Source organism: Lithobates pipiens, unplaced genomic scaffold (genome assembly GCF_037356315.1).
Source record: "Lithobates pipiens isolate NorthernLeopardFrog02 unplaced genomic scaffold, aLitPip1_a1.2 Scaffold_23, whole genome shotgun sequence".
In the NCBI taxonomy this organism is placed as follows: domain Eukaryota; kingdom Metazoa; phylum Chordata; class Amphibia; order Anura; family Ranidae; genus Lithobates; species Lithobates pipiens.
In genome coordinates this window covers 200,811,954-200,838,260 of record NW_027507785.1, presented here as the reverse complement: position 1 = coordinate 200,838,260, position 26,307 = coordinate 200,811,954, and the positions used below count along the sequence as shown (strand labels likewise).

Sequence of the window (26,307 nt, the reverse complement as noted above, 5' to 3'; positions counted from 1 at the left end):
GTGTGCACATGCCTGGGTTGCAGCAGATGAGGGGTGGCCGTTTCCCTTGGCGTACGGTAAATGGAGATGCCGGGGATTGAACCCGGGACCTCGCACATGCAAAGCGTGCGCTCTACCACTGAGCTACATCCCCTTACCATGTGGTAGCGCCTGTGCCTTTTTCGCCCCCCAAAAAGCTCTAAACGATGTTGCATCCTTTAACCCGGCACCTGGCCTTCACATCTGTGTTCCACTACCAGTACTCAGGGCCTCCTTCACTTCCCAAAACCAACCACGCTTTCATTTTTTTTCTTCCAGGAAGGACTTTCAGCCTTCAAGAGCCAAAAAAAAAAACATTTATGTCCGAATTGTGTTTGTCAGTTAGCTGACAACACATCATCTCCCAGCTGCATAAGTGACCTCTCTTTGTGTCTGTGTCACATCTAATTACTGTGTGACTCTCACCTGCATGAGCACTAGTCTGAGAGAGGCAGGACTTTTTCGAAATGAAGTTTCTTCTCAGGAGGTGTCAGGTCTCAGACTGCAGATAGAGGTCATGCATTAACCCATGCAAAGCCATGCCTAATAGCCTCACGTGTCAACACAATAAGAAACCGCTGACACAGGAATGTGAAGATTTCCTCTACTATAGCCTATGCGTACAGTTCAACAAATGACACCATTAAACTACATCTTCAGGGCAGAACTTATGCAGGGAGGACTCCTCTTTTATTGAGGAAAAAAAACCAATCCCCTCTGGGTGATCAATGGACATTGCAAGAATTTTAACACGTTTTGTTGCAGAGTCCTACCTGTTTCTTCTCTGAATGAATAGCTTTTTGTTAGATCATGTCTTGTGCAGGACTGATTTGAAATGGGAGTGATTTTTTTATTCTTCACTTTTGAGCAGCTGATGCACTTGCAGGGCTCTAGTGAGAAGAATAACAGGACCTGCAGTCCTTGAGAAGTACTTAACCATTTAGGAGCATCTCACCAAATCTGACATTTTTTCTTGCAGAGGATGCCTAAAATCTGACTTGTATCTAAGGCAAGACTTCTGGGAAAATCAGTGAGCCAATCACACAAACAGGAAGTGAAATCTCTGGGGGCCGTTCTGTACACCAATTGTGTACGGAACGCCTCTAGGTTGCCATATTGCATTGAATTTTACAGAAAATGACAGCGCTGCCAATTGAAAAGGAAAGATCTTTTTTTTTAAATAAGTGACAATATGGCTTGTGTTACAATTGTATATACAATATTACTTTTACTTATTTTCTAACAAAACTGGACATACCCTTAAACAGACAGCCAATGTCAACTACAAGTTCATTAGCATGCTTCTAAGAAAAGCCTTCCTTGCTACTGCCACCCATTTTGACAGTACCCAGCAAAGCTGTGGGCAGGGTTTTGAAACTAGTTGCAATCACCCCAACTGATATCTGTTTACGGCGAAGGCTGGAGATGCTGGGAATTGAACATGGGGCTTCACACATGCAAAGCATGCGCTCTACCACTGAGCTACATCCCCATCTTGTGCTTGTGCTTGCCCTTCTGTGCCTTTTTTTTTTTTGGGGGGGGGGGAAAGAAAGTTTGACTTTAGAGAAAAGTTCTCAGCAGGATTTTGCACTTTGTGGGGATAATTAGTCAAGTCAGCATGCGCTGCATAGATACTAGACTCGGCTTTAAGATAAAGAATGGAGATGCTGGGGATTGAACCCGGGACCTCACACATGCAAAGCGTGCGCTCTACCACTGAGCTACATCCCCATCTTGTTTGCCTTAGTCTGTGCCTTTTTTTTGGGGGGTGTGAAGTTTGACTTTAGAGTAAAGTTCTCAGCAGTATTTTGCACTTTGTGGGGATAGTTAGGCCACTCAGCATGCGCTACATGGTAACTAGACTCGGTTTTAAGATAAAGAATGGAGATGCCGGGGGTTGAACCCGGGACCTCACACATGCGAAGCGTGCGCTCTACCACTGAGCTACATCCCCCTTACTACTCAGGAGCAGACCTTTGATCCTTGTGAGTTGAAAATGCAGATAGAGAGGAACAAAGGGAAGAATTCCTGGTTGTCTCCTCCACCCTTACATGCTAATGACTTTGGAGGGTGCGGCCAGGCATGTTTATGTAAGGGTTGTTTTTGCCAAATGTTTCCCATGTGTGTGCACATGCCTGGGTTGCAGCAGATGAGGGGTGGCCGTTTCCCTTGGCGTACGGTAAATGGAGATGCCGGGGATTGAACCCGGGACCTCGCACATGCAAAGCGTGCGCTCTACCACTGAGCTACATCCCCTTACCATGTGGTAGCGCCTGTGCCTTTTTCGCCCCTCAAAAAGCTCTAAACGATGTTGCATCCTTTAACCCGGCACCTGGCCATCACATCTGTGTTCCACTACCAGTACTCAGGGCCTCCTTCACTTCCCAAAACCAACCACGCTTTCATTTTTTTTCTTCCAGGAAGGACTTTCAGCCTTCAAGAGCCAAAAAAAAAAACATTTATGTCCGAATTGTGTTTGTCAGTTAGCTGACAACACATCATCTCCCAGCTGCATAAGTGACCTCTCTTTGTGTCTGTGTCACATCTAATTACTGTGTGACTCTCACCTGCATGAGCACTAGTCTGAGAGAGGCAGGACTTTTTTGAAATGAAGTTTCTTCTCAGGAGGTGTCAGGTCTCAGACTGCAGATAGAGGTCATGCATTAACCCATGCAAAGCCATGCCTAATAGCCTCACGTGTCAACACAATAAGAAACCGCTGACACAGGAATGTGAAGATTTCCTCTACTATAGCCTATGCGTACAGTTCAACAAATGACACCATTAAACTACATCTTCAGGGCAGAACTTATGCAGGGAGGACTCCTCTTTTATTGAGGAAAAAAAACCAATCCCCTCTGGGTGATCAATGGACATTGCAAGAATTTTAACACGTTTTGTTGCAGAGTCCTACCTGTTTCTTCTCTGAATGAATAGCTTTTTGTTAGATCATGTCTTGTGCAGGACTGATTTGAAATGGGAGTGATTTTTTTATTCTTCACTTTTGAGCAGCTGATGCACTTGCAGGGCTCTAGTGAGAAGAATAACAGGACCTGCAGTCCTTGAGAAGTACTTAACCATTTAGGAGCATCTCACCAAATCTGACATTTTTTCTTGCAGAGGATGCCTAAAATCTGACTTGTATCTAAGGCAAGACTTCTGGGAAAATCAGTGAGCCAATCACACAAACAGGAAGTGAAATCTCTGGGGGCCGTTCTGTACACCAATTGTGTACGGAACGCCTCTAGGTTGCCATATTGCATTGAATTTTACAGAAAATGACAGCGCTGCCAATTGAAAAGGAAAGATCTTTTTTTTTAAATAAGTGACAATATGGCTTGTGTTACAATTGTATATACAATATTACTTTTACTTATTTTCTAACAAAACTGGACATACCCTTAAACAGACAGCCAATGTCAACTACAAGTTCATTAGCATGCTTCTAAGAAAAGCCTTCCTTGCTACTGCCACCCATTTTGACAGTACCCAGCAAAGCTGTGGGCAGGGTTTTGAAACTAGTTGCAATCACCCCAACTGATATCTGTTTACGGCGAAGGCTGGAGATGCTGGGAAATGAACATGGGGCTTCACACATGCAAAGCATGCGCTCTACCACTGAGCTACATCCCCATCTTGTGCTTGTGCTTGTGCTTGTGCTTGCCCTTCTGTGCCTTTTTTTTTTTTTTTGGGGGGGGGGGAGAAAGTTTGACTTTAGAGAAAAGTTCTCAGCAGGATTTTGCACTTTGTGGGGATAATTAGTCAAGTCAGCATGCGCTGCATAGATACTAGACTCGGCTTTAAGATAAAGAATGGAGATGCTGGGGATTGAACCCGGGACCTCACACATGCAAAGCGTGCGCTCTACCACTGAGCTACATCCCCATCTTGTTTGCCTTAGTCTGTGCCTTAGTCTGTGCCTTTTTTTTTTGGGGGGTGTGAAGTTTGACTTTAGAGTAAAGTTCTCAGCAGTATTTTGCACTTTGTGGGGATAGTTAGGCCACTCAGCATGCGCTACATGGTAACTAGACTCGGTTTTAAGATAAAGAATGGAGATGCCGGGGGTTGAACCCGGGACCTCACACATGCGAAGCGTGCGCTCTACCACTGAGCTACATCCCCCTTTCTACTCAGGAGCAGACCTTTGATCCTTGATTTCTAACAAAACTGGACATACCCTTAAACAGACAGCCAATGTCAACTACAAGTTCATTAGCATGCTTCTAAGAAAAGCCTTCCTTGCTACTGCCACCCATTTTGACAGTACCCAGCAAAGCTGTGGGCAGGGTTTTGAAACTAGTTGCAATCACCCCAACTGATATCTGTTTACGGCGAAGGCTGGAGATGCTGGGAAATGAACATGGGGCTTCACACATGCAAAGCATGCGCTCTACCACTGAGCTACATCCCCATCTTGTGCTTGTGCTTGTGCTTGTGCTTGCCCTTCTGTGCCTTTTTTTTTTTTTGGGGGGGGGGAGAAAGTTTGACTTTAGAGAAAAGTTCTCAGCAGGATTTTGCACTTTGTGGGGATAATTAGTCAAGTCAGCATGCGCTGCATAGATACTAGACTCGGCTTTAAGATAAAGAATGGAGATGCTGGGGATTGAACCCGGGACCTCACACATGCAAAGCGTGCGCTCTACCACTGAGCTACATCCCCATCTTGTTTGCCTTAGTCTGTGCCTTTTTTTTGGGGGGTGTGAAGTTTGACTTTAGAGTAAAGTTCTCAGCAGTATTTTGCACTTTGTGGGGATAGTTAGGCCACTCAGCATGCGCTACATGGTAACTAGACTCGGTTTTAAGATAAAGAATGGAGATGCCGGGGGTTGAACCCGGGACCTCACACATGCGAAGCGTGCGCTCTACCACTGAGCTACATCCCCCTTACTACTCAGGAGCAGACCTTTGATCCTTGTGAGTTGAAAATGCAGATAGAGAGGAACAAAGGGAAGAATTCCTGGTTGTCTCCTCCACCCTTACATGCTAATGACTTTGGAGGGTGCGGCCAGGCATGTTTATGTAAGGGTTGTTTTTGCCAAATGTTTCCCATGTGTGTGCACATGCCTGGGTTGCAGCAGATGAGGGGTGGCCGTTTCCCTTGGCGTACGGTAAATGGAGATGCCGGGGATTGAACCCGGGACCTCGCACATGCAAAGCGTGCGCTCTACCACTGAGCTACATCCCCTTACCATGTGGTAGCGCCTGTGCCTTTTTCGCCCCCCAAAAAGCTCTAAACGATGTTGCATCCTTTAACCCGGCACCTGGCCTTCACATCTGTGTTCCACTACCAGTACTCAGGGCCTCCTTCACTTCCCAAAACCAACCACGCTTTCATTTTTTTTCTTCCAGGAAGGACTTTCAGCCGTCAAGAGCCAAAAAAAAAAACATTTATGTCCGAATTGTGTTTGTCAGTTAGCTGACAACACATCATCTCCCAGCTGCATAAGTGACCTCTCTTTGTGTCTGTGTCACATCTAATTACTGTGTGACTCTCACCTGCATGAGCACTAGTCTGAGAGAGGCAGGACTTTTTCGAAATGAAGTTTCTTCTCAGGAGGTGTCAGGTCTCAGACTGCAGATAGAGGTCATGCATTAACCCATGCAAAGCCATGCCTAATAGCCTCACGTGTCAACACAATAAGAAACCGCTGACACAGGAATGTGAAGATTTCCTCTACTATAGCCTATGCGTACAGTTCAACAAATGACACCATTAAACTACATCTTCAGGGCAGAACTTATGCAGGGAGGACTCCTCTTTTATTGAGGAAAAAAAACCAATCCCCTCTGGGTGATCAATGGACATTGCAAGAATTTTAACACGTTTTGTTGCAGAGTCCTACCTGTTTCTTCTCTGAATGAATAGCTTTTTGTTAGATCATGTCTTGTGCAGGACTGATTTGAAATGGGAGTGATTTTTTTATTCTTCACTTTTGAGCAGCTGATGCACTTGCAGGGCTCTAGTGAGAAGAATAACAGGACCTGCAGTCCTTGAGAAGTACTTAACCATTTAGGAGCATCTCACCAAATCTGACATTTTTTCTTGCAGAGGATGCCTAAAATCTGACTTGTATCTAAGGCAAGACTTCTGGGAAAATCAGTGAGCCAATCACACAAACAGGAAGTGAAATCTCTGGGGGCCGTTCTGTACACCAATTGTGTACGGAACGCCTCTAGGTTGCCATATTGCATTGAATTTTACAGAAAATGACAGCGCTGCCAATTGAAAAGGAAAGATCTTTTTTTTTAAATAAGTGACAATATGGCTTGTGTTACAATTGTATATACAATATTACTTTTACTTATTTTCTAACAAAACTGGACATACCCTTAAACAGACAGCCAATGTCAACTACAAGTTCATTAGCATGCTTCTAAGAAAAGCCTTCCTTGCTACTGCCACCCATTTTGACAGTACCCAGCAAAGCTGTGGGCAGGGTTTTGAAACTAGTTGCAATCACCCCAACTGATATCTGTTTACGGCGAAGGCTGGAGATGCTGGGAATTGAACATGGGGCTTCACACATGCAAAGCATGCGCTCTACCACTGAGCTACATCCCCATCTTGTGCTTGTGCTTGCCCTTCTGTGCCTTTTTTTTTTTTGGGGGGGGGGAAAGAAAGTTTGACTTTAGAGAAAAGTTCTCAGCAGGATTTTGCACTTTGTGGGGATAATTAGTCAAGTCAGCATGCGCTGCATAGATACTAGACTCGGCTTTAAGATAAAGAATGGAGATGCTGGGGATTGAACCCGGGACCTCACACATGCAAAGCGTGCGCTCTACCACTGAGCTACATCCCCATCTTGTTTGCCTTAGTCTGTGCCTTTTTTTTGGGGGGTGTGAAGTTTGACTTTAGAGTAAAGTTCTCAGCAGTATTTTGCACTTTGTGGGGATAGTTAGGCCACTCAGCATGCGCTACATGGTAACTAGACTCGGTTTTAAGATAAAGAATGGAGATGCCGGGGGTTGAACCCGGGACCTCACACATGCGAAGCGTGCGCTCTACCACTGAGCTACATCCCCCTTACTACTCAGGAGCAGACCTTTGATCCTTGTGAGTTGAAAATGCAGATAGAGAGGAACAAAGGGAAGAATTCCTGGTTGTCTCCTCCACCCTTACATGCTAATGACTTTGGAGGGTGCGGCCAGGCATGTTTATGTAAGGGTTGTTTTTGCCAAATGTTTCCCATGTGTGTGCACATGCCTGGGTTGCAGCAGATGAGGGGTGGCCGTTTCCCTTGGCGTACGGTAAATGGAGATGCCGGGGATTGAACCCGGGACCTCGCACATGCAAAGCGTGCGCTCTACCACTGAGCTACATCCCCTTACCATGTGGTAGCGCCTGTGCCTTTTTCGCCCCTCAAAAAGCTCTAAACGATGTTGCATCCTTTAACCCGGCACCTGGCCATCACATCTGTGTTCCACTACCAGTACTCAGGGCCTCCTTCACTTCCCAAAACCAACCACGCTTTCATTTTTTTTCTTCCAGGAAGGACTTTCAGCCTTCAAGAGCCAAAAAAAAAAACATTTATGTCCGAATTGTGTTTGTCAGTTAGCTGACAACACATCATCTCCCAGCTGCATAAGTGACCTCTCTTTGTGTCTGTGTCACATCTAATTACTGTGTGACTCTCACCTGCATGAGCACTAGTCTGAGAGAGGCAGGACTTTTTTGAAATGAAGTTTCTTCTCAGGAGGTGTCAGGTCTCAGACTGCAGATAGAGGTCATGCATTAACCCATGCAAAGCCATGCCTAATAGCCTCACGTGTCAACACAATAAGAAACCGCTGACACAGGAATGTGAAGATTTCCTCTACTATAGCCTATGCGTACAGTTCAACAAATGACACCATTAAACTACATCTTCAGGGCAGAACTTATGCAGGGAGGACTCCTCTTTTATTGAGGAAAAAAAACCAATCCCCTCTGGGTGATCAATGGACATTGCAAGAATTTTAACACGTTTTGTTGCAGAGTCCTACCTGTTTCTTCTCTGAATGAATAGCTTTTTGTTAGATCATGTCTTGTGCAGGACTGATTTGAAATGGGAGTGATTTTTTTATTCTTCACTTTTGAGCAGCTGATGCACTTGCAGGGCTCTAGTGAGAAGAATAACAGGACCTGCAGTCCTTGAGAAGTACTTAACCATTTAGGAGCATCTCACCAAATCTGACATTTTTTCTTGCAGAGGATGCCTAAAATCTGACTTGTATCTAAGGCAAGACTTCTGGGAAAATCAGTGAGCCAATCACACAAACAGGAAGTGAAATCTCTGGGGGCCGTTCTGTACACCAATTGTGTACGGAACGCCTCTAGGTTGCCATATTGCATTGAATTTTACAGAAAATGACAGCGCTGCCAATTGAAAAGGAAAGATCTTTTTTTTTAAATAAGTGACAATATGGCTTGTGTTACAATTGTATATACAATATTACTTTTACTTATTTTCTAACAAAACTGGACATACCCTTAAACAGACAGCCAATGTCAACTACAAGTTCATTAGCATGCTTCTAAGAAAAGCCTTCCTTGCTACTGCCACCCATTTTGACAGTACCCAGCAAAGCTGTGGGCAGGGTTTTGAAACTAGTTGCAATCACCCCAACTGATATCTGTTTACGGCGAAGGCTGGAGATGCTGGGAAATGAACATGGGGCTTCACACATGCAAAGCATGCGCTCTACCACTGAGCTACATCCCCATCTTGTGCTTGTGCTTGTGCTTGCCCTTCTGTGCCTTTTTTTTTTTTTTTGGGGGGGGGGGGGGGGGGGGGGAGAAAGTTTGACTTTAGAGAAAAGTTCTCAGCAGGATTTTGCACTTTGTGGGGATAATTAGTCAAGTCAGCATGCGCTGCATAGATACTAGACTCGGCTTTAAGATAAAGAATGGAGATGCTGGGGATTGAACCCGGGACCTCACACATGCAAAGCGTGCGCTCTACCACTGAGCTACATCCCCATCTTGTTTGCCTTAGTCTGTGCCTTTTTTTTGGGGGGTGTGAAGTTTGACTTTAGAGTAAAGTTCTCAGCAGTATTTTGCACTTTGTGGGGATAGTTAGGCCACTCAGCATGCGCTACATGGTAACTAGACTCGGTTTTAAGATAAAGAATGGAGATGCCGGGGGTTGAACCCGGGACCTCACACATGCGAAGCGTGCGCTCTACCACTGAGCTACATCCCCCTTACTACTCAGGAGCAGACCTTTGATCCTTGTGAGTTGAAAATGCAGATAGAGAGGAACAAAGGGAAGAATTCCTGGTTGTCTCCTCCACCCTTACATGCTAATGACTTTGGAGGGTGCGGCCAGGCATGTTTATGTAAGGGTTGTTTTTGCCAAATGTTTCCCATGTGTGTGCACATGCCTGGGTTGCAGCAGATGAGGGGTGGCCGTTTCCCTTGGCGTACGGTAAATGGAGATGCCGGGGATTGAACCCGGGACCTCGCACATGCAAAGCGTGCGCTCTACCACTGAGCTACATCCCCTTACCATGTGGTAGCGCCTGTGCCTTTTTCGCCCCCCAAAAAGCTCTAAACGATGTTGCATCCTTTAACCCGGCACCTGGCCTTCACATCTGTGTTCCACTACCAGTACTCAGGGCCTCCTTCACTTCCCAAAACCAACCACGCTTTCATTTTTTTTCTTCCAGGAAGGACTTTCAGCCGTCAAGAGCCAAAAAAAAAAACATTTATGTCCGAATTGTGTTTGTCAGTTAGCTGACAACACATCATCTCCCAGCTGCATAAGTGACCTCTCTTTGTGTCTGTGTCACATCTAATTACTGTGTGACTCTCACCTGCATGAGCACTAGTCTGAGAGAGGCAGGACTTTTTCGAAATGAAGTTTCTTCTCAGGAGGTGTCAGGTCTCAGCTTCTCAGACTGCAGATAGAGGTCATGCATTAACCCATGCAAAGCCATGCCTAATAGCCTCAAGTGTCAACACAATAAGAAACCGCTGACACAGGAATGTGAAGATTTCCTCTACTATAGCCTATGCGTACAGTTCAACAAATGACACCATTAAACTACATCTTCAGGGCAGAACTTATGCAGGGAGGACTCCTCTTTTATTGAGGAAAAAAAACCAATCCCCTCTGGGTGATCAATGGACATTGCAAGAATTTTAACACGTTTTGTTGCAGAGTCCTACCTGTGTTCTTCTCTGAATGAATAGCTTTTTGTTAGATCATGTCTTGTGCAGGACTGATTTGAAATGGGAGTGATTTTTTTATTCTTCACTTTTGAGCAGCTGATGCACTTGCAGGGCTCTAGTGAGAAGAATAACAGGACCTGCAGTCCTTGAGAAGTACTTAACCATTTAGGAGCATCTCACCAAATCTGACATTTTTTCTTGCAGAGGATGCCTAAAATCTGACTTGTATCTAAGGCAAGACTTCTGGGAAAATCAGTGAGCCAATCACACAAACAGGAAGTGAAATCTCTGGGGGCCGTTCTGTACACCAATTGTGTACGGAACGCCTCTAGGTTGCCATATTGCATTGAATTTTACAGAAAATGACAGCGCTGCCAATTGAAAAGGAAAGATCTTTTTTTTTAAATAAGTGACAATATGGCTTGTGTTACAATTGTATATACAATATTACTTTTACTTATTTTCTAACAAAACTGGACATACCCTTAAACAGACAGCCAATGTCAACTACAAGTTCATTAGCATGCTTCTAAGAAAAGCCTTCCTTGCTACTGCCACCCATTTTGACAGTACCCAGCAAAGCTGTGGGCAGGGTTTTGAAACTAGTTGCAATCACCCCAACTGATATCTGTTTACGGCGAAGGCTGGAGATGCTGGGAAATGAACATGGGGCTTCACACATGCAAAGCATGCGCTCTACCACTGAGCTACATCCCCATCTTGTGCTTGTGCTTGTGCTTGTGCTTGCCCTTCTGTGCCTTTTTTTTTTTTTTGGGGGGGGGGGGAGAAAGTTTGACTTTAGAGAAAAGTTCTCAGCAGGATTTTGCACTTTGTGGGGATAATTAGTCAAGTCAGCATGCGCTGCATAGATAATAGACTCGGCTTTAAGATAAAGAATGGAGATGCTGGGGATTGAACCCGGGACCTCACACATGCAAAGCGTGCGCTCTACCACTGAGCTACATCCCCATCTTGTTTGCCTTAGTCTGTGCCTTTTTTTTGGGGGGTGTGAAGTTTGACTTTAGAGTAAAGTTCTCAGCAGTATTTTGCACTTTGTGGGGATAGTTAGGCCACTCAGCATGCGCTACATGGTAACTAGACTCGGTTTTAAGATAAAGAATGGAGATGCCGGGGGTTGAACCCGGGACCTCACACATGCGAAGCGTGCGCTCTACCACTGAGCTACATCCCCCTTACTACTCAGGAGCAGACCTTTGATCCTTGTGAGTTGAAAATGCAGATAGAGAGGAACAAAGGGAAGAATTCCTGGTTGTCTCCTCCACCCTTACATGCTAATGACTTTGGAGGGTGCGGCCAGGCATGTTTATGTAAGGGTTGTTTTTGCCAAATGTTTCCCATGTGTGTGCACATGCCTGGGTTGCAGCAGATGAGGGGTGGCCGTTTCCCTTGGCGTACGGTAAATGGAGATGCCGGGGATTGAACCCGGGACCTCGCACATGCAAAGCGTGCGCTCTACCACTGAGCTACATCCCCTTACCATGTGGTAGCGCCTGTGCCTTTTTCGCCCCCCAAAAAGCTCTAAACGATGTTGCATCCTTTAACCCGGCACCTGGCCTTCACATCTGTGTTCCACTACCAGTACTCAGGGCCTCCTTCACTTCCCAAAACCAACCACGCTTTCATTTTTTTTCTTCCAGGAAGGACTTTCAGCCGTCAAGAGCCAAAAAAAAAAACATTTATGTCCGAATTGTGTTTGTCAGTTAGCTGACAACACATCATCTCCCAGCTGCATAAGTGACCTCTCTTTGTGTCTGTGTCACATCTAATTACTGTGTGACTCTCACCTGCATGAGCACTAGTCTGAGAGAGGCAGGACTTTTTCGAAATGAAGTTTCTTCTCAGGAGGTGTCAGGTCTCAGCTTCTCAGACTGCAGATAGAGGTCATGCATTAACCCATGCAAAGCCATGCCTAATAGCCTCACGTGTCAACACAATAAGAAACCGCTGACACAGGAATGTGAAGATTTCCTCTACTATAGCCTATGCGTACAGTTCAACAAATGACACCATTAAACTACATCTTCAGGGCAGAACTTATGCAGGGAGGACTCCTCTTTTATTGAGGAAAAAAAACCAATCCCCTCTGGGTGATCAATGGACATTGCAAGAATTTTAACACGTTTTGTTGCAGAGTCCTACCTGTTTCTTCTCTGAATGAATAGCTTTTTGTTAGATCATGTCTTGTGCAGGACTGATTTGAAATGGGAGTGATTTTTTTATTCTTCACTTTTGAGCAGCTGATGCACTTGCAGGGCTCTAGTGAGAAGAATAACAGGACCTGCAGTCCTTGAGAAGTACTTAACCATTTAGGAGCATCTCACCAAATCTGACATTTTTTCTTGCAGAGGATGCCTAAAATCTGACTTGTATCTAAGGCAAGACTTCTGGGAAAATCAGTGAGCCAATCACACAAACAGGAAGTGAAATCTCTGGGGGCCGTTCTGTACACCAATTGTGTACGGAACGCCTCTAGGTTGCCATATTGCATTGAATTTTACAGAAAATGACAGCGCTGCCAATTGAAAAGGAAAGATCTTTTTTTTTAAATAAGTGACAATATGGCTTGTGTTACAATTGTATATACAATATTACTTTTACTTATTTTCTAACAAAACTGGACATACCCTTAAACAGACAGCCAATGTCAACTACAAGTTCATTAGCATGCTTCTAAGAAAAGCCTTCCTTGCTACTGCCACCCATTTTGACAGTACCCAGCAAAGCTGTGGGCAGGGTTTTGAAACTAGTTGCAATCACCCCAACTGATATCTGTTTACGGCGAAGGCTGGAGATGCTGGGAAATGAACATGGGGCTTCACACATGCAAAGCATGCGCTCTACCACTGAGCTACATCCCCATCTTGTGCTTGTGCTTGTGCTTGCCCTTCTGTGCCTTTTTTTTTTTTTTGGGGGGGGGGGGGGGGGGGGGGGGGGGGAGAAAGTTTGACTTTAGAGAAAAGTTCTCAGCAGGATTTTGCACTTTGTGGGGATAATTAGTCAAGTCAGCATGCGCTGCATAGATACTAGACTCGGCTTTAAGATAAAGAATGGAGATGCTGGGGATTGAACCCGGGACCTCACACATGCAAAGCGTGCGCTCTACCACTGAGCTACATCCCCATCTTGTTTGCCTTAGTCTGTGCCTTTTTTTTGGGGGGTGTGAAGTTTGACTTTAGAGTAAAGTTCTCAGCAGTATTTTGCACTTTGTGGGGATAGTTAGGCCACTCAGCATGCGCTACATGGTAACTAGACTCGGTTTTAAGATAAAGAATGGAGATGCCGGGGGTTGAACCCGGGACCTCACACATGCGAAGCGTGCGCTCTACCACTGAGCTACATCCCCCTTACTACTCAGGAGCAGACCTTTGATCCTTGTGAGTTGAAAATGCAGATAGAGAGGAACAAAGGGAAGAATTCCTGGTTGTCTCCTCCACCCTTACATGCTAATGACTTTGGAGGGTGCGGCCAGGCATGTTTATGTAAGGGTTGTTTTTGCCAAATGTTTCCCATGTGTGTGCACATGCCTGGGTTGCAGCAGATGAGGGGTGGCCGTTTCCCTTGGCGTACGGTAAATGGAGATGCCGGGGATTGAACCCGGGACCTCGCACATGCAAAGCGTGCGCTCTACCACTGAGCTACATCCCCTTACCATGTGGTAGCGCCTGTGCCTTTTTCGCCCCCCAAAAAGCTCTAAACGATGTTGCATCCTTTAACCCGGCACCTGGCCTTCACATCTGTGTTCCACTACCAGTACTCAGGGCCTCCTTCACTTCCCAAAACCAACCACGCTTTCATTTTTTTTCTTCCAGGAAGGACTTTCAGCCGTCAAGAGCCAAAAAAAAAAACATTTATGTCCGAATTGTGTTTGTCAGTTAGCTGACAACACATCATCTCCCAGCTGCATAAGTGACCTCTCTTTGTGTCTGTGTCACATCTAATTACTGTGTGACTCTCACCTGCATGAGCACTAGTCTGAGAGAGGCAGGACTTTTTCGAAATGAAGTTTCTTCTCAGGAGGTGTCAGGTCTCAGCTTCTCAGACTGCAGATAGAGGTCATGCATTAACCCATGCAAAGCCATGCCTAATAGCCTCAAGTGTCAACACAATAAGAAACCGCTGACACAGGAATGTGAAGATTTCCTCTACTATAGCCTATGCGTACAGTTCAACAAATGACACCATTAAACTACATCTTCAGGGCAGAACTTATGCAGGGAGGACTCCTCTTTTATTGAGGAAAAAAAACCAATCCCCTCTGGGTGATCAATGGACATTGCAAGAATTTTAACACGTTTTGTTGCAGAGTCCTACCTGTGTTCTTCTCTGAATGAATAGCTTTTTGTTAGATCATGTCTTGTGCAGGACTGATTTGAAATGGGAGTGATTTTTTTATTCTTCACTTTTGAGCAGCTGATGCACTTGCAGGGCTCTAGTGAGAAGAATAACAGGACCTGCAGTCCTTGAGAAGTACTTAACCATTTAGGAGCATCTCACCAAATCTGACATTTTTTCTTGCAGAGGATGCCTAAAATCTGACTTGTATCTAAGGCAAGACTTCTGGGAAAATCAGTGAGCCAATCACACAAACAGGAAGTGAAATCTCTGGGGGCCGTTCTGTACACCAATTGTGTACGGAACGCCTCTAGGTTGCCATATTGCATTGAATTTTACAGAAAATGACAGCGCTGCCAATTGAAAAGGAAAGATCTTTTTTTTTAAATAAGTGACAATATGGCTTGTGTTACAATTGTATATACAATATTACTTTTACTTATTTTCTAACAAAACTGGACATACCCTTAAACAGACAGCCAATGTCAACTACAAGTTCATTAGCATGCTTCTAAGAAAAGCCTTCCTTGCTACTGCCACCCATTTTGACAGTACCCAGCAAAGCTGTGGGCAGGGTTTTGAAACTAGTTGCAATCACCCCAACTGATATCTGTTTACGGCGAAGGCTGGAGATGCTGGGAAATGAACATGGGGCTTCACACATGCAAAGCATGCGCTCTACCACTGAGCTACATCCCCATCTTGTGCTTGTGCTTGTGCTTGTGCTTGTGCTTGTGCTTGCCCTTCTGTGCCTTTTTTTTTTTTTTGGGGGGGGGGGGGAGAAAGTTTGACTTTAGAGAAAAGTTCTCAGCAGGATTTTGCACTTTGTGGGGATAATTAGTCAAGTCAGCATGCGCTGCATAGATAATAGACTCGGCTTTAAGATAAAGAATGGAGATGCTGGGGATTGAACCCGGGACCTCACACATGCAAAGCGTGCGCTCTACCACTGAGCTACATCCCCATCTTGTTTGCCTTAGTCTGTGCCTTTTTTTTGGGGGGTGTGAAGTTTGACTTTAGAGTAAAGTTCTCAGCAGTATTTTGCACTTTGTGGGGATAGTTAGGCCACTCAGCATGCGCTACATGGTAACTAGACTCGGTTTTAAGATAAAGAATGGAGATGCCGGGGGTTGAACCCGGGACCTCACACATGCGAAGCGTGCGCTCTACCACTGAGCTACATCCCCCTTACTACTCAGGAGCAGACCTTTGATCCTTGTGAGTTGAAAATGCAGATAGAGAGGAACAAAGGGAAGAATTCCTGGTTGTCTCCTCCACCCTTACATGCTAATGACTTTGGAGGGTGCGGCCAGGCATGTTTATGTAAGGGTTGTTTTTGCCAAATGTTTCCCATGTGTGTGCACATGCCTGGGTTGCAGCAGATGAGGGGTGGCCGTTTCCCTTGGCGTACGGTAAATGGAGATGCCGGGGATTGAACCCGGGACCTCGCACATGCAAAGCGTGCGCTCTACCACTGAGCTACATCCCCTTACCATGTGGTAGCGCCTGTGCCTTTTTCGCCCCCCAAAAAGCTCTAAACGATGTTGCATCCTTTAACCCGGCACCTGGCCTTCACATCTGTGTTCCACTACCAGTACTCAGGGCCTCCTTCACTTCCCAAAACCAACCACGCTTTCATTTTTTTTCTTCCAGGAAGGACTTTCAGCCGTCAAGAGCCAAAAAAAAAAACATTTATGTCCGAATTGTGTTTGTCAGTTAGCTGACAACACATCATCTCCCAGCTGCATAAGTGACCTCTCTTTGTGTCTGTGTCACATCTAATTACTGTGTGACTCTCACCTGCATGAGCACTAGTCTGAGAGAGGCAGGACTTTTTCGAAATGAAGTTTCTTCTCAGGAGGTGTCAGGTCTCAGCTTCTCAGACTGCAGATAGAGGTCATGCATTAACCCATGCAAAGCCATGCCTAATAGCCTCAAGTGTCAACACAATAAGAAACCGCTGACACAGGAATGTGAAGATTTCCTCTACTATAGCCTATGCGTACAGTTCAACAAATGACACCATTAAACTACATCTTCAGGGCAGAACTTATGCAGGGAGGACTCCTCTTTTATTGAGGAAAAAAAACCAATCCCCTCTGGGTGATCAATGGACATTGCAAGAATTTTAACACGTTTTGTTGCAGAGTCCTACCTGTGTTCTTCTCTGAATGAATAGCTTTTTGTTAGATCATGTCTTGTGCAGGACTGATTTGAAATGGGAGTGATTTTTTTATTCTTCACTTTTGAGCAGCTGATGCACTTGCAGGGCTCTAGTGAGAAGAATAACAGGACCTGCAGTCCTTGAGAAGTACTTAACCATTTAGGAGCATCTCACCAAATCTGACATTTTTTCTTGCAGAGGATGCCTAAAATCTGACTTGTATCTAAGGCAAGACTTCTGGGAAAATCAGTGAGCCAATCACACAAACAGGAAGTGAAATCTCTGGGGGCCGTTCTGTACACCAATTGTGTACGGAACGCCTCTAGGTTGCCATATTGCATTGAATTTTACAGAAAATGACAGCGCTGCCAATTGAAAAGGAAAGATCTTTTTTTTTAAATAAGTGACAATATGGCTTGTGTTACAATTGTATATACAATATTACTTTTACTTATTTTCTAACAAAACTGGACATACCCTTAAACAGACAGCCAATGTCAACTACAAGTTCATTAGCATGCTTCTAAGAAAAGCCTTCCTTGCTACTGCCACCCATTTTGACAGTACCCAGCAAAGCTGTGGGCAGGGTTTTGAAACTAGTTGCAATCACCCCAACTGATATCTGTTTACGGCGAAGGCTGGAGATGCTGGGAAATGAACATGGGGCTTCACACATGCAAAGCATGCGCTCTACCACTGAGCTACATCCCCATCTTGTGCTTGTGCTTGTGCTTGCCCTTCTGTGCCTTTTTTTTTTTTTTTGGGGGGGGGGGGGAGAAAGTTTGACTTTAGAGAAAAGTTCTCAGCAGGATTTTGCACTTTGTGGGGATAATTAGTCAAGTCAGCATGCGCTGCATAGATACTAGACTCGGCTTTAAGATAAAGAATGGAGATGCTGGGGATTGAACCCGGGACCTCACACATGCAAAGCGTGCGCTCTACCACTGAGCTACATCCCCATCTTGTTTGCCTTACTCTGTGCCTTTTTTTTGGGGGGTGTGAAGTTTGACTTTAGAGTAAAGTTCTCAGCAGTATTTTGCACTTTGTGGGGATAGTTAGGCCACTCAGCATGCGCTACATGGTAACTAGACTCGGTTTTAAGATAAAGAATGGAGATGCCGGGGGTTGAACCCGGGACCTCACACATGCGAAGCGTGCGCTCTACCACTGAGCTACATCCCCCTTACTACTCAGGAGCAGACCTTTGATCCTTGTGAGTTGAAAATGCAGATAGAGAGGAACAAAGGGAAGAATTCCTGGTTGTCTCCTCCACCCTTACATGCTAATGACTTTGGAGGGTGCGGCCAGGCATGTTTATGTAAGGGTTGTTTTTGCCAAATGTTTCCCATGTGTGTGCACATGCCTGGGTTGCAGCAGATGAGGGGTGGCCGTTTCCCTTGGCGTACGGTAAATGGAGATGCCGGGGATTGAACCCGGGACCTCGCACATGCAAAGCGTGCGCTCTACCACTGAGCTACATCCCCTTACCATGTGGTAGCGCCTGTGCCTTTTTCGCCCCCCAAAAAGCTCTAAACGATGTTGCATCCTTTAACCCGGCACCTGGCCTTCACATCTGTGTTCCACTACCAGTACTCAGGGCCTCCTTCACTTCCCAAAACCAACCACGCTTTCATTTTTTTTCTTCCAGGAAGGACTTTCAGCCGTCAAGAGCCAAAAAAAAAAACATTTATGTCCGAATTGTGTTTGTCAGTTAGCTGACAACACATCATCTCCCAGCTGCATAAGTGACCTCTCTTTGTGTCTGTGTCACATCTAATTACTGTGTGACTCTCACCTGCATGAGCACTAGTCTGAGAGAGGCAGGACTTTTTCGAAATGAAGTTTCTTCTCAGGAGGTGTCAGGTCTCAGCTTCTCAGACTGCAGATAGAGGTCATGCATTAACCCATGCAAAGCCATGCCTAATAGCCTCACGTGTCAACACAATAAGAAACCGCTGACACAGGAATGTGAAGATTTCCTCTACTATAGCCTATGCGTACAGTTCAACAAATGACACCATTAAACTACATCTTCAGGGCAGAACTTATGCAGGGAGGACTCCTCTTTTATTGAGGAAAAAAAACCAATCCCCTCTGGGTGATCAATGGACATTGCAAGAATTTTAACACGTTTTGTTGCAGAGTCCTACCTGTTTCTTCTCTGAATGAATAGCTTTTTGTTAGATCATGTCTTGTGCAGGACTGATTTGAAATGGGAGTGATTTTTTTATTCTTCACTTTTGAGCAGCTGATGCACTTGCAGGGCTCTAGTGAGAAGAATAACAGGACCTGCAGTCCTTGAGAAGTACTTAACCATTTAGGAGCATCTCACCAAATCTGACATTTTTTCTTGCAGAGGATGCCTAAAATCTGACTTGTATCTAAGGCAAGACTTCTGGGAAAATCAGTGAGCCAATCACACAAACAGGAAGTGAAATCTCTGGGGGCCGTTCTGTACACCAATTGTGTACGGAACGCCTCTAGGTTGCCATATTGCATTGAATTTTACAGAAAATGACAGCGCTGCCAATTGAAAAGGAAAGATCTTTTTTTTTAAATAAGTGACAATATGGCTTGTGTTACAATTGTATATACAATATTACTTTTACTTATTTTCTAACAAAACTGGACATACCCTTAAACAGACAGCCAATGTCAACTACAAGTTCATTAGCATGCTTCTAAGAAAAGCCTTCCTTGCTACTGCCACCCATTTTGACAGTACCCAGCAAAGCTGTGGGCAGGGTTTTGAAACTAGTTGCAATCACCCCAACTGATATCTGTTTACGGCGAAGGCTGGAGATGCTGGGAAATGAACATGGGGCTTCACACATGCAAAGCATGCGCTCTACCACTGAGCTACATCCCCATCTTGATCTTGTGCTTGTGCTTGTGCTTGTGCTTGTGCTTGTGCTTGTGCTTGTGCTTGTGCTTGTGCTTGTGCTTGCCCTTCTGTGCCTTTTTTTTTTTTTTGGGGGGGGGGGGAGAAAGTTTGACTTTAGAGAAAAGTTCTCAGCAGGATTTTGCACTTTGTGGGGATAATTAGTCAAGTCAGCATGCGCTGCATAGATACTAGACTCGGCTTTAAGATAAAGAATGGAGATGCTGGGGATTGAACCCGGGACCTCACACATGCAAAGCGTGCGCTCTACCACTGAGCTACATCCCCATCTTGTTTGCCTTAGTCTGTGCCTTTTTTTGGGGGGGTGTGAAGTTTGACTTTAGAGTAAAGTTCTCAGCAGTATTTTGCACTTTGTGGGGATAGTTAGGCCACTCAGCATGCGCTACATGGTAACTAGACTCGGTTTTAAGATAAAGAATGGAGATGCCGGGGGTTGAACCCGGGACCTCACACATGCGAAGCGTGCGCTCTACCACTGAGCTACATCCCCCTTACTACTCAGGAGCAGACCTTTGATCCTTGTGAGTTGAAAATGCAGATAGAGAGGAACAAAGGGAAGAATTCCTGGTTGTCTCCTCCACCCTTACATGCTAATGACTTTGGAGGGTGCGGCCAGGCATGTTTATGTAAGGGTTGTTTTTGCCAAATGTTTCCCATGTGTGTGCACATGCCTGGGTTGCAGCAGATGAGGGGTGGCCGTTTCCCTTGGTGTACGGTAAATGGAGATGCCAGGGATTGAACCCGGGGCCTCACACATGCAAAGCGTGCGCTCTACCACTGAGCTACATCCCCTTACCTTGTGGTAGCGCCTGTGCCTTTTTCGCCCCCCAAAAAGCTCTAAACGATGTTGCATCCTTTAACCCGGCACCTGGCCTTCACATCTGTGTTCCACTACCAGTACTCAGGGCCTCCTTCACTTCCCAAAACCAACCACGCTTTCATTTTTTTTCTTCCAGGAAGGACTTTCAGCCTTCAAGAGCCAAAAAAAACCCTTTTATGTCCGAATTGTGTTTGTCAGTTAGCTGACAACACATCATCTCCCAGCTGCATAAGTGACCTCTCTTTGTGTCTGTGTCACATCTAATTACTGTGTGGCTCTCACCTGCATGAGCACTAGTCTGAAAGAGGCAGGACTTTTTCGAAAATGAAGTTTCTTCTCAGGAGGTGTCAGGTCTCACACTGCAGATAGAGATTAACCCATGCAAAGCCATGCCTAATAGCCTCACGTGTCAACACAATAAGAAACCGCTGACACAGGAATGTGAAGATTTCCTCTACTATAGCCTATGCGTACAGTTCAACAAATGACACCATTAAACTACATCTTCAGGGCAGAACTTATGCAGGGAGGACTCCTCTTTTATTGAGGAAAAAAAACCAATCCCCTCTGGGTGATCAATGGACATTGCAAGAATTTTAACACGTTTTGTTGCAGAGTCCTACCTGTTTCTTCTCTGAATGAATAGCTTTTTGTTAGATCATGTCTTGTGCAGGACTGATTTGAAATGGGAGTGATTTTTTTATTCTTCACTTTTGAGCAGCTGATGCACTTGCAGGGCTCTAGTGAGAAGAATAACAGGACCTGCAGTCCTTGAGAAGTACTTAACCATTTAGGAGCATCTCACCAAATCTGACATTTTTTCTTGCAGAGGATGCCTAAAATCTGACTTGTATCTAAGGCAAGACTTCTGGGAAAATCAGTGAGCCAATCACACAAACAGGAAGTGAAATCTCTGGGGGCCGTTCTGTACACCAATTGTGTACGGAACGCCTCTAGGTTGCCATATTGCATTGAATTTTACAGAAAATGACAGCGCTGCCAATTGAAAAGGAAAGATCTTTTTTTTTAAATAAGTGACAATATGGCTTGTGTTACAATTGTATATACAATATTACTTTTACTTATTTTCTAACAAAACTGGACATACCCTTAAACAGACAGCCAATGTCAACAACAAGTTCATTAGCATGCTTCTAAGAAAAGCCTTCCTTGCTACTGCCACCCATTTTGACAGTACCCAGCAAAGCTGTGGGCAGGGTTTTGAAACTAGTTGCAATCACCCCAACTGATATCTGTTTACGGCGAAGGCTGGAGATGCTGGGAAATGAACATGGGGCTTCACACATGCAAAGCATGCGCTCTACCACTGAGCTACATCCCCATCTTGTGCTTGTGCTTGTGCTTGCCCTTCTGTGCCTTTTTTTTTTTTTTGGGGGGGGGGGGGGAGGAGAAAGTTTGACTTTAGAGAAAAGTTCTCAGCAGGATTTTGCACTTTGTGGGGATAATTAGTCAAGTCAGCATGCGCTGCATAGATACTAGACTCGGCTTTAAGATAAAGAATGGAGATGCTGGGGATTGAACCCGGGACCTCACACATGCAAAGCGTGCGCTCTACCACTGAGCTACATCCCCATCTTGTTTGCCTTAGTCTGTGCCTTAGTCTGTGCCTTAGTCTGTGCCTTTTTTTTTTGGGGGGTGTGAAGTTTGACTTTAGAGTAAAGTTCTCAGCAGTATTTTGCACTTTGTGGGGATAGTTAGGCCACTCAGCATGCGCTACATGGTAACTAGACTCGGTTTTAAGATAAAGAATGGAGATGCCGGGGGTTGAACCCGGGACCTCACACATGCGAAGCGTGCGCTCTACCACTGAGCTACATCCCCCTTTCTACTCAGGAGCAGACCTTTGATCCTTGATTTCTAACAAAACTGGACATACCCTTAAACAGACAGCCAATGTCAACTACAAGTTCATTAGCATGCTTCTAAGAAAAGCCTTCCTTGCTACTGCCACCCATTTTGACAGTACCCAGCAAAGCTGTGGGCAGGGTTTTGAAACTAGTTGCAATCACCCCAACTGATATCTGTTTACGGCGAAGGCTGGAGATGCTGGGAAATGAACATGGGGCTTCACACATGCAAAGCATGCGCTCTACCACTGAGCTACATCCCCATCTTGTGCTTGTGCTTGTGCTTGTGCTTGTGCTTGTGCTTGCCCTTCTGTGCCTTTTTTTTTTTTTGGGGGGGGGGGAGAAAGTTTGACTTTAGAGAAAAGTTCTCAGCAGGATTTTGCACTTTGTGGGGATAATTAGTCAAGTCAGCATGCGCTGCATAGATACTAGACTCGGCTTTAAGATAAAGAATGGAGATGCTGGGGATTGAACCCGGGACCTCACACATGCAAAGCGTGCGCTCTACCACTGAGCTACATCCCCATCTTGTTTGCCTTAGTCTGTGCCTTTTTTTTTGGGGGGTGTGAAGTTTGACTTTAGAGTAAAGTTCTCAGCAGTATTTTGCACTTTGTGGGGATAGTTAGGCCACTCAGCATGCGCTACATGGTAACTAGACTCGGTTTTAAGATAAAGAATGGAGATGCCGGGGGTTGAACCCGGGACCTCACACATGCGAAGCGTGCGCTCTACCACTGAGCTACATCCCCCTTTCTACTCAGGAGCAGACCTTTGATCCTTGTGAGTTGAAAATGCAGATAGAGAGGAACAAAGGGAAGAATTCCTGGTTGTCTCCTCCACCCTTACATGCTAATGACTTTGGAGGGTGCGGCCAGGCATGTTTATGTAAGGGTTGTTTTTGCCAAATGTTTCCCATGTGTGTGCACATGCCTGGGTTGCAGCAGATGAGGGGTGGCCGTTTCCCTTGGCGTACGGTAAATGGAGATGCCGGGGATTGAACCCGGGACCTCGCACATGCAAAGCGTGCGCTCTACCACTGAGCTACATCCCCTTACCATGTGGTAGCGCCTGTGCCTTTTTCGCCCCTCAAAAAGCTCTAAACGATGTTGCATCCTTTAACCCGGCACCTGGCCTTCACATCTGTGTTCCACTACCAGTACTCAGGGCCTCCTTCACTTCCCAAAACCAACCACGCTTTCATTTTTTTTCTTCCAGGAAGGACTTTCAGCCTTCAAGAGCCAAAAAAAAAAACATTTATGTCCGAATTGTGTTTGTCAGTTAGCTGACAACACATCATCTCCCAGCTGCATAAGTGACCTCTCTTTGTGTCTGTGTCACATCTAATTACTGTGTGACTCTCACCTGCATGAGCACTAGTCTGAGAGAGGCAGGACTTTTTCGAAATGAAGTTTCTTCTCAGGAGGTGTCAGGTCTCAGACTGCAGATAGAGGTCATGCATTAACCCATGCAAAGCCATGCCTAATAGCCTCACGTGTCAACACAATAAGAAACCGCTGACACAGGAATGTGAAGATTTCCTCTACTATAGCCTATGCGTACAGTTCAACAAATGACACCATTAAACTACATCTTCAGGGCAGAACTTATGCAGGGAGGACTCCTCTTTTATTGAGGAAAAAAAACCAATCCCCTCTGGGTGATCAATGGACATTGCAAGAATTTTAACACGTTTTGTTGCAGAGTCCTACCTGTTTCTTCTCTGAATGAATAGCTTTTTGTTAGATCATGTCTTGTGCAGGACTGATTTGAAATGGGAGTGATTTTTTTATTCTTCACTTTTGAGCAGCTGATGCACTTGCAGGGCTCTAGTGAGAAGAATAACAGGACCTGCAGTCCTTGAGAAGTACTTAACCATTTAGGAGCATCTCACCAAATCTGACATTTTTTCTTGCAGAGGATGCCTAAAATCTGACTTGTATCTAAGGCAAGACTTCTGGGAAAATCAGTGAGCCAATCACACAAACAGGAAGTGAAATCTCTGGGGGCCGTTCTGTACACCAATTGTGTACGGAACGCCTCTAGGTTGCCATATTGCATTGAATTTTACAGAAAATGACAGCGCTGCCAATTGAAAAGGAAAGATCTTTTTTTTTAAATAAGTGACAATATGGCTTGTGTTACAATTGTATATACAATATTACTTTTACTTATTTTCTAACAAAACTGGACATACCCTTAAACAGACAGCCAATGTCAACTACAAGTTCATTAGCATGCTTCTAAGAAAAGCCTTCCTTGCTACTGCCACCCATTTTGACAGTACCCAGCAAAGCTGTGGGCAGGGTTTTGAAACTAGTTGCAATCACCCCAACTGATATCTGTTTACGGCGAAGGCTGGAGATGCTGGGAAATGAACATGGGGCTTCACACATGCAAAGCATGCGCTCTACCACTGAGCTACATCCCCATCTTGTGCTTGTGCTTGTGCTTGCCCTTCTGTGCCTTTTTTTTTTTTTTGGGGGGGGGGGGGAGAAAGTTTGACTTTAGAGAAAAGTTCTCAGCAGGATTTTGCACTTTGTGGGGATAATTAGTCAAGTCAGCATGCGCTGCATAGATACTAGACTCGGCTTTAAGATAAAGAATGGAGATGCTGGGGATTGAACCCGGGACCTCACACATGCAAAGCGTGCGCTCTACCACTGAGCTACATCCCCATCTTGTTTGCCTTAGTCTGTGCCTTTTTTTTGGGGGGTGTGAAGTTTGACTTTAGAGTAAAGTTCTCAGCAGTATTTTGCACTTTGTGGGGATAGTTAGGCCACTCAGCATGCGCTACATGGTAACTAGACTCGGTTTTAAGATAAAGAATGGAGATGCCGGGGGTTGAACCCGGGACCTCACACATGCGAAGCGTGCGCTCTACCACTGAGCTACATCCCCCTTACTACTCAGGAGCAGACCTTTGATCCTTGTGAGTTGAAAATGCAGATAGAGAGGAACAAAGGGAAGAATTCCTGGTTGTCTCCTCCACCCTTACATGCTAATGACTTTGGAGGGTGCGGCCAGGCATGTTTATGTAAGGGTTGTTTTTGCCAAATGTTTCCCATGTGTGTGCACATGCCTGGGTTGCAGCAGATGAGGGGTGGCCGTTTCCCTTGGCGTACGGTAAATGGAGATGCCGGGGATTGAACCCGGGACCTCGCACATGCAAAGCGTGCGCTCTACCACTGAGCTACATCCCCTTACCATGTGGTAGCGCCTGTGCCTTATTCGCCCCCCAAAAAGCTCTAAACGATGTTGCATCCTTTAACCCGGCACCTGGCCTTCACATCTGTGTTCCACTACCAGTACTCAGGGCCTCCTTCACTTCCCAAAACCAACCACGCTTTCATTTTTTTTCTTCCAGGAAGGACTTTCAGCCGTCAAGAGCCAAAAAAAAAAACATTTATGTCCGAATTGTGTTTGTCAGTTAGCTGACAACACATCATCTCCCAGCTGCATAAGTGACCTCTCTTTGTGTCTGTGTCACATCTAATTACTGTGTGACTCTCACCTGCATGAGCACTAGTCTGAGAGAGGCAGGACTTTTTCGAAATGAAGTTTCTTCTCAGGAGGTGTCAGGTCTCAGCTTCTCAGACTGCAGATAGAGGTCATGCATTAACCCATGCAAAGCCATGCCTAATAGCCTCACGTGTCAACACAATAAGAAACCGCTGACACAGGAATGTGAAGATTTCCTCTACTATAGCCTATGCGTACAGTTCAACAAATGACACCATTAAACTACATCTTCAGGGCAGAACTTATGCAGGGAGGACTCCTCTTTTATTGAGGAAAAAAAACCAATCCCCTCTGGGTGATCAATGGACATTGCAAGAATTTTAACACGTTTTGTTGCAGAGTCCTACCTGTGTTCTTCTCTGAATGAATAGCTTTTTGTTAGATCATGTCTTGTGCAGGACTGATTTGAAATGGGAGTGATTTTTTTATTCTTCACTTTTGAGCAGCTGATGCACTTGCAGGGCTCTAGTGAGAAGAATAACAGGACCTGCAGTCCTTGAGAAGTACTTA

General features: G+C 45.2%; 38 non-coding genes across 38 annotated transcripts; all 38 read right to left on the bottom strand.

The window, feature by feature from the left end:
- Positions 1-61: 61 nt before the first annotated feature.
- On the bottom strand, positions 62-133 carry TRNAA-UGC (transfer RNA alanine (anticodon UGC)). Its single transcript has one exon. It is a non-coding gene; the product is annotated as a tRNA-Ala (tRNA).
- Positions 134-1,677: 1,544 nt separating this feature from the next.
- Positions 1,678-1,749, bottom strand: TRNAA-UGC (transfer RNA alanine (anticodon UGC)). The gene has a single exon. It is a non-coding gene; the product is annotated as a tRNA-Ala (tRNA).
- Positions 1,750-1,900: 151 nt separating this feature from the next.
- Positions 1,901-1,972, bottom strand: TRNAA-CGC (transfer RNA alanine (anticodon CGC)). Its single transcript has one exon. It is a non-coding gene; the product is annotated as a tRNA-Ala (tRNA).
- Positions 1,973-2,202: 230 nt separating this feature from the next.
- TRNAA-UGC (transfer RNA alanine (anticodon UGC)) lies at positions 2,203-2,274 on the bottom strand. The gene has a single exon. It is a non-coding gene; the product is annotated as a tRNA-Ala (tRNA).
- A 1,557-nt stretch (positions 2,275-3,831) lies between these two features.
- On the bottom strand, positions 3,832-3,903 carry TRNAA-UGC (transfer RNA alanine (anticodon UGC)). The gene has a single exon. It is a non-coding gene; the product is annotated as a tRNA-Ala (tRNA).
- A 165-nt stretch (positions 3,904-4,068) lies between these two features.
- Positions 4,069-4,140, bottom strand: TRNAA-CGC (transfer RNA alanine (anticodon CGC)). The gene has a single exon. It is a non-coding gene; the product is annotated as a tRNA-Ala (tRNA).
- A 466-nt stretch (positions 4,141-4,606) lies between these two features.
- TRNAA-UGC (transfer RNA alanine (anticodon UGC)) lies at positions 4,607-4,678 on the bottom strand. The gene has a single exon. It is a non-coding gene; the product is annotated as a tRNA-Ala (tRNA).
- Positions 4,679-4,829: 151 nt separating this feature from the next.
- On the bottom strand, positions 4,830-4,901 carry TRNAA-CGC (transfer RNA alanine (anticodon CGC)). The gene has a single exon. It is a non-coding gene; the product is annotated as a tRNA-Ala (tRNA).
- A 230-nt stretch (positions 4,902-5,131) lies between these two features.
- On the bottom strand, positions 5,132-5,203 carry TRNAA-UGC (transfer RNA alanine (anticodon UGC)). The gene has a single exon. It is a non-coding gene; the product is annotated as a tRNA-Ala (tRNA).
- Positions 5,204-6,746: 1,543 nt separating this feature from the next.
- Positions 6,747-6,818, bottom strand: TRNAA-UGC (transfer RNA alanine (anticodon UGC)). The gene has a single exon. It is a non-coding gene; the product is annotated as a tRNA-Ala (tRNA).
- A 151-nt stretch (positions 6,819-6,969) lies between these two features.
- TRNAA-CGC (transfer RNA alanine (anticodon CGC)) lies at positions 6,970-7,041 on the bottom strand. The gene has a single exon. It is a non-coding gene; the product is annotated as a tRNA-Ala (tRNA).
- A 230-nt stretch (positions 7,042-7,271) lies between these two features.
- On the bottom strand, positions 7,272-7,343 carry TRNAA-UGC (transfer RNA alanine (anticodon UGC)). The gene has a single exon. It is a non-coding gene; the product is annotated as a tRNA-Ala (tRNA).
- A 1,562-nt stretch (positions 7,344-8,905) lies between these two features.
- TRNAA-UGC (transfer RNA alanine (anticodon UGC)) lies at positions 8,906-8,977 on the bottom strand. Its single transcript has one exon. It is a non-coding gene; the product is annotated as a tRNA-Ala (tRNA).
- Positions 8,978-9,128: 151 nt separating this feature from the next.
- TRNAA-CGC (transfer RNA alanine (anticodon CGC)) lies at positions 9,129-9,200 on the bottom strand. The gene has a single exon. It is a non-coding gene; the product is annotated as a tRNA-Ala (tRNA).
- A 230-nt stretch (positions 9,201-9,430) lies between these two features.
- TRNAA-UGC (transfer RNA alanine (anticodon UGC)) lies at positions 9,431-9,502 on the bottom strand. The gene has a single exon. It is a non-coding gene; the product is annotated as a tRNA-Ala (tRNA).
- Positions 9,503-11,068: 1,566 nt separating this feature from the next.
- TRNAA-UGC (transfer RNA alanine (anticodon UGC)) lies at positions 11,069-11,140 on the bottom strand. Its single transcript has one exon. It is a non-coding gene; the product is annotated as a tRNA-Ala (tRNA).
- A 151-nt stretch (positions 11,141-11,291) lies between these two features.
- On the bottom strand, positions 11,292-11,363 carry TRNAA-CGC (transfer RNA alanine (anticodon CGC)). Its single transcript has one exon. It is a non-coding gene; the product is annotated as a tRNA-Ala (tRNA).
- Positions 11,364-11,593: 230 nt separating this feature from the next.
- On the bottom strand, positions 11,594-11,665 carry TRNAA-UGC (transfer RNA alanine (anticodon UGC)). The gene has a single exon. It is a non-coding gene; the product is annotated as a tRNA-Ala (tRNA).
- A 1,575-nt stretch (positions 11,666-13,240) lies between these two features.
- On the bottom strand, positions 13,241-13,312 carry TRNAA-UGC (transfer RNA alanine (anticodon UGC)). The gene has a single exon. It is a non-coding gene; the product is annotated as a tRNA-Ala (tRNA).
- Positions 13,313-13,463: 151 nt separating this feature from the next.
- TRNAA-CGC (transfer RNA alanine (anticodon CGC)) lies at positions 13,464-13,535 on the bottom strand. The gene has a single exon. It is a non-coding gene; the product is annotated as a tRNA-Ala (tRNA).
- A 230-nt stretch (positions 13,536-13,765) lies between these two features.
- On the bottom strand, positions 13,766-13,837 carry TRNAA-UGC (transfer RNA alanine (anticodon UGC)). Its single transcript has one exon. It is a non-coding gene; the product is annotated as a tRNA-Ala (tRNA).
- A 1,579-nt stretch (positions 13,838-15,416) lies between these two features.
- Positions 15,417-15,488, bottom strand: TRNAA-UGC (transfer RNA alanine (anticodon UGC)). Its single transcript has one exon. It is a non-coding gene; the product is annotated as a tRNA-Ala (tRNA).
- A 151-nt stretch (positions 15,489-15,639) lies between these two features.
- TRNAA-CGC (transfer RNA alanine (anticodon CGC)) lies at positions 15,640-15,711 on the bottom strand. Its single transcript has one exon. It is a non-coding gene; the product is annotated as a tRNA-Ala (tRNA).
- Positions 15,712-15,941: 230 nt separating this feature from the next.
- Positions 15,942-16,013, bottom strand: TRNAA-UGC (transfer RNA alanine (anticodon UGC)). Its single transcript has one exon. It is a non-coding gene; the product is annotated as a tRNA-Ala (tRNA).
- A 1,562-nt stretch (positions 16,014-17,575) lies between these two features.
- On the bottom strand, positions 17,576-17,647 carry TRNAA-UGC (transfer RNA alanine (anticodon UGC)). The gene has a single exon. It is a non-coding gene; the product is annotated as a tRNA-Ala (tRNA).
- Positions 17,648-17,798: 151 nt separating this feature from the next.
- TRNAA-CGC (transfer RNA alanine (anticodon CGC)) lies at positions 17,799-17,870 on the bottom strand. The gene has a single exon. It is a non-coding gene; the product is annotated as a tRNA-Ala (tRNA).
- Positions 17,871-18,100: 230 nt separating this feature from the next.
- Positions 18,101-18,172, bottom strand: TRNAA-UGC (transfer RNA alanine (anticodon UGC)). The gene has a single exon. It is a non-coding gene; the product is annotated as a tRNA-Ala (tRNA).
- Positions 18,173-19,785: 1,613 nt separating this feature from the next.
- Positions 19,786-19,857, bottom strand: TRNAA-UGC (transfer RNA alanine (anticodon UGC)). Its single transcript has one exon. It is a non-coding gene; the product is annotated as a tRNA-Ala (tRNA).
- Positions 19,858-20,008: 151 nt separating this feature from the next.
- TRNAA-CGC (transfer RNA alanine (anticodon CGC)) lies at positions 20,009-20,080 on the bottom strand. Its single transcript has one exon. It is a non-coding gene; the product is annotated as a tRNA-Ala (tRNA).
- A 230-nt stretch (positions 20,081-20,310) lies between these two features.
- On the bottom strand, positions 20,311-20,382 carry TRNAA-UGC (transfer RNA alanine (anticodon UGC)). The gene has a single exon. It is a non-coding gene; the product is annotated as a tRNA-Ala (tRNA).
- A 1,549-nt stretch (positions 20,383-21,931) lies between these two features.
- TRNAA-UGC (transfer RNA alanine (anticodon UGC)) lies at positions 21,932-22,003 on the bottom strand. The gene has a single exon. It is a non-coding gene; the product is annotated as a tRNA-Ala (tRNA).
- A 177-nt stretch (positions 22,004-22,180) lies between these two features.
- Positions 22,181-22,252, bottom strand: TRNAA-CGC (transfer RNA alanine (anticodon CGC)). The gene has a single exon. It is a non-coding gene; the product is annotated as a tRNA-Ala (tRNA).
- A 479-nt stretch (positions 22,253-22,731) lies between these two features.
- On the bottom strand, positions 22,732-22,803 carry TRNAA-UGC (transfer RNA alanine (anticodon UGC)). Its single transcript has one exon. It is a non-coding gene; the product is annotated as a tRNA-Ala (tRNA).
- Positions 22,804-22,955: 152 nt separating this feature from the next.
- On the bottom strand, positions 22,956-23,027 carry TRNAA-CGC (transfer RNA alanine (anticodon CGC)). Its single transcript has one exon. It is a non-coding gene; the product is annotated as a tRNA-Ala (tRNA).
- A 230-nt stretch (positions 23,028-23,257) lies between these two features.
- Positions 23,258-23,329, bottom strand: TRNAA-UGC (transfer RNA alanine (anticodon UGC)). The gene has a single exon. It is a non-coding gene; the product is annotated as a tRNA-Ala (tRNA).
- A 1,552-nt stretch (positions 23,330-24,881) lies between these two features.
- TRNAA-UGC (transfer RNA alanine (anticodon UGC)) lies at positions 24,882-24,953 on the bottom strand. Its single transcript has one exon. It is a non-coding gene; the product is annotated as a tRNA-Ala (tRNA).
- Positions 24,954-25,104: 151 nt separating this feature from the next.
- TRNAA-CGC (transfer RNA alanine (anticodon CGC)) lies at positions 25,105-25,176 on the bottom strand. Its single transcript has one exon. It is a non-coding gene; the product is annotated as a tRNA-Ala (tRNA).
- Positions 25,177-25,406: 230 nt separating this feature from the next.
- TRNAA-UGC (transfer RNA alanine (anticodon UGC)) lies at positions 25,407-25,478 on the bottom strand. Its single transcript has one exon. It is a non-coding gene; the product is annotated as a tRNA-Ala (tRNA).
- Between the last annotated feature and the right edge of the window lie 829 nt (positions 25,479-26,307).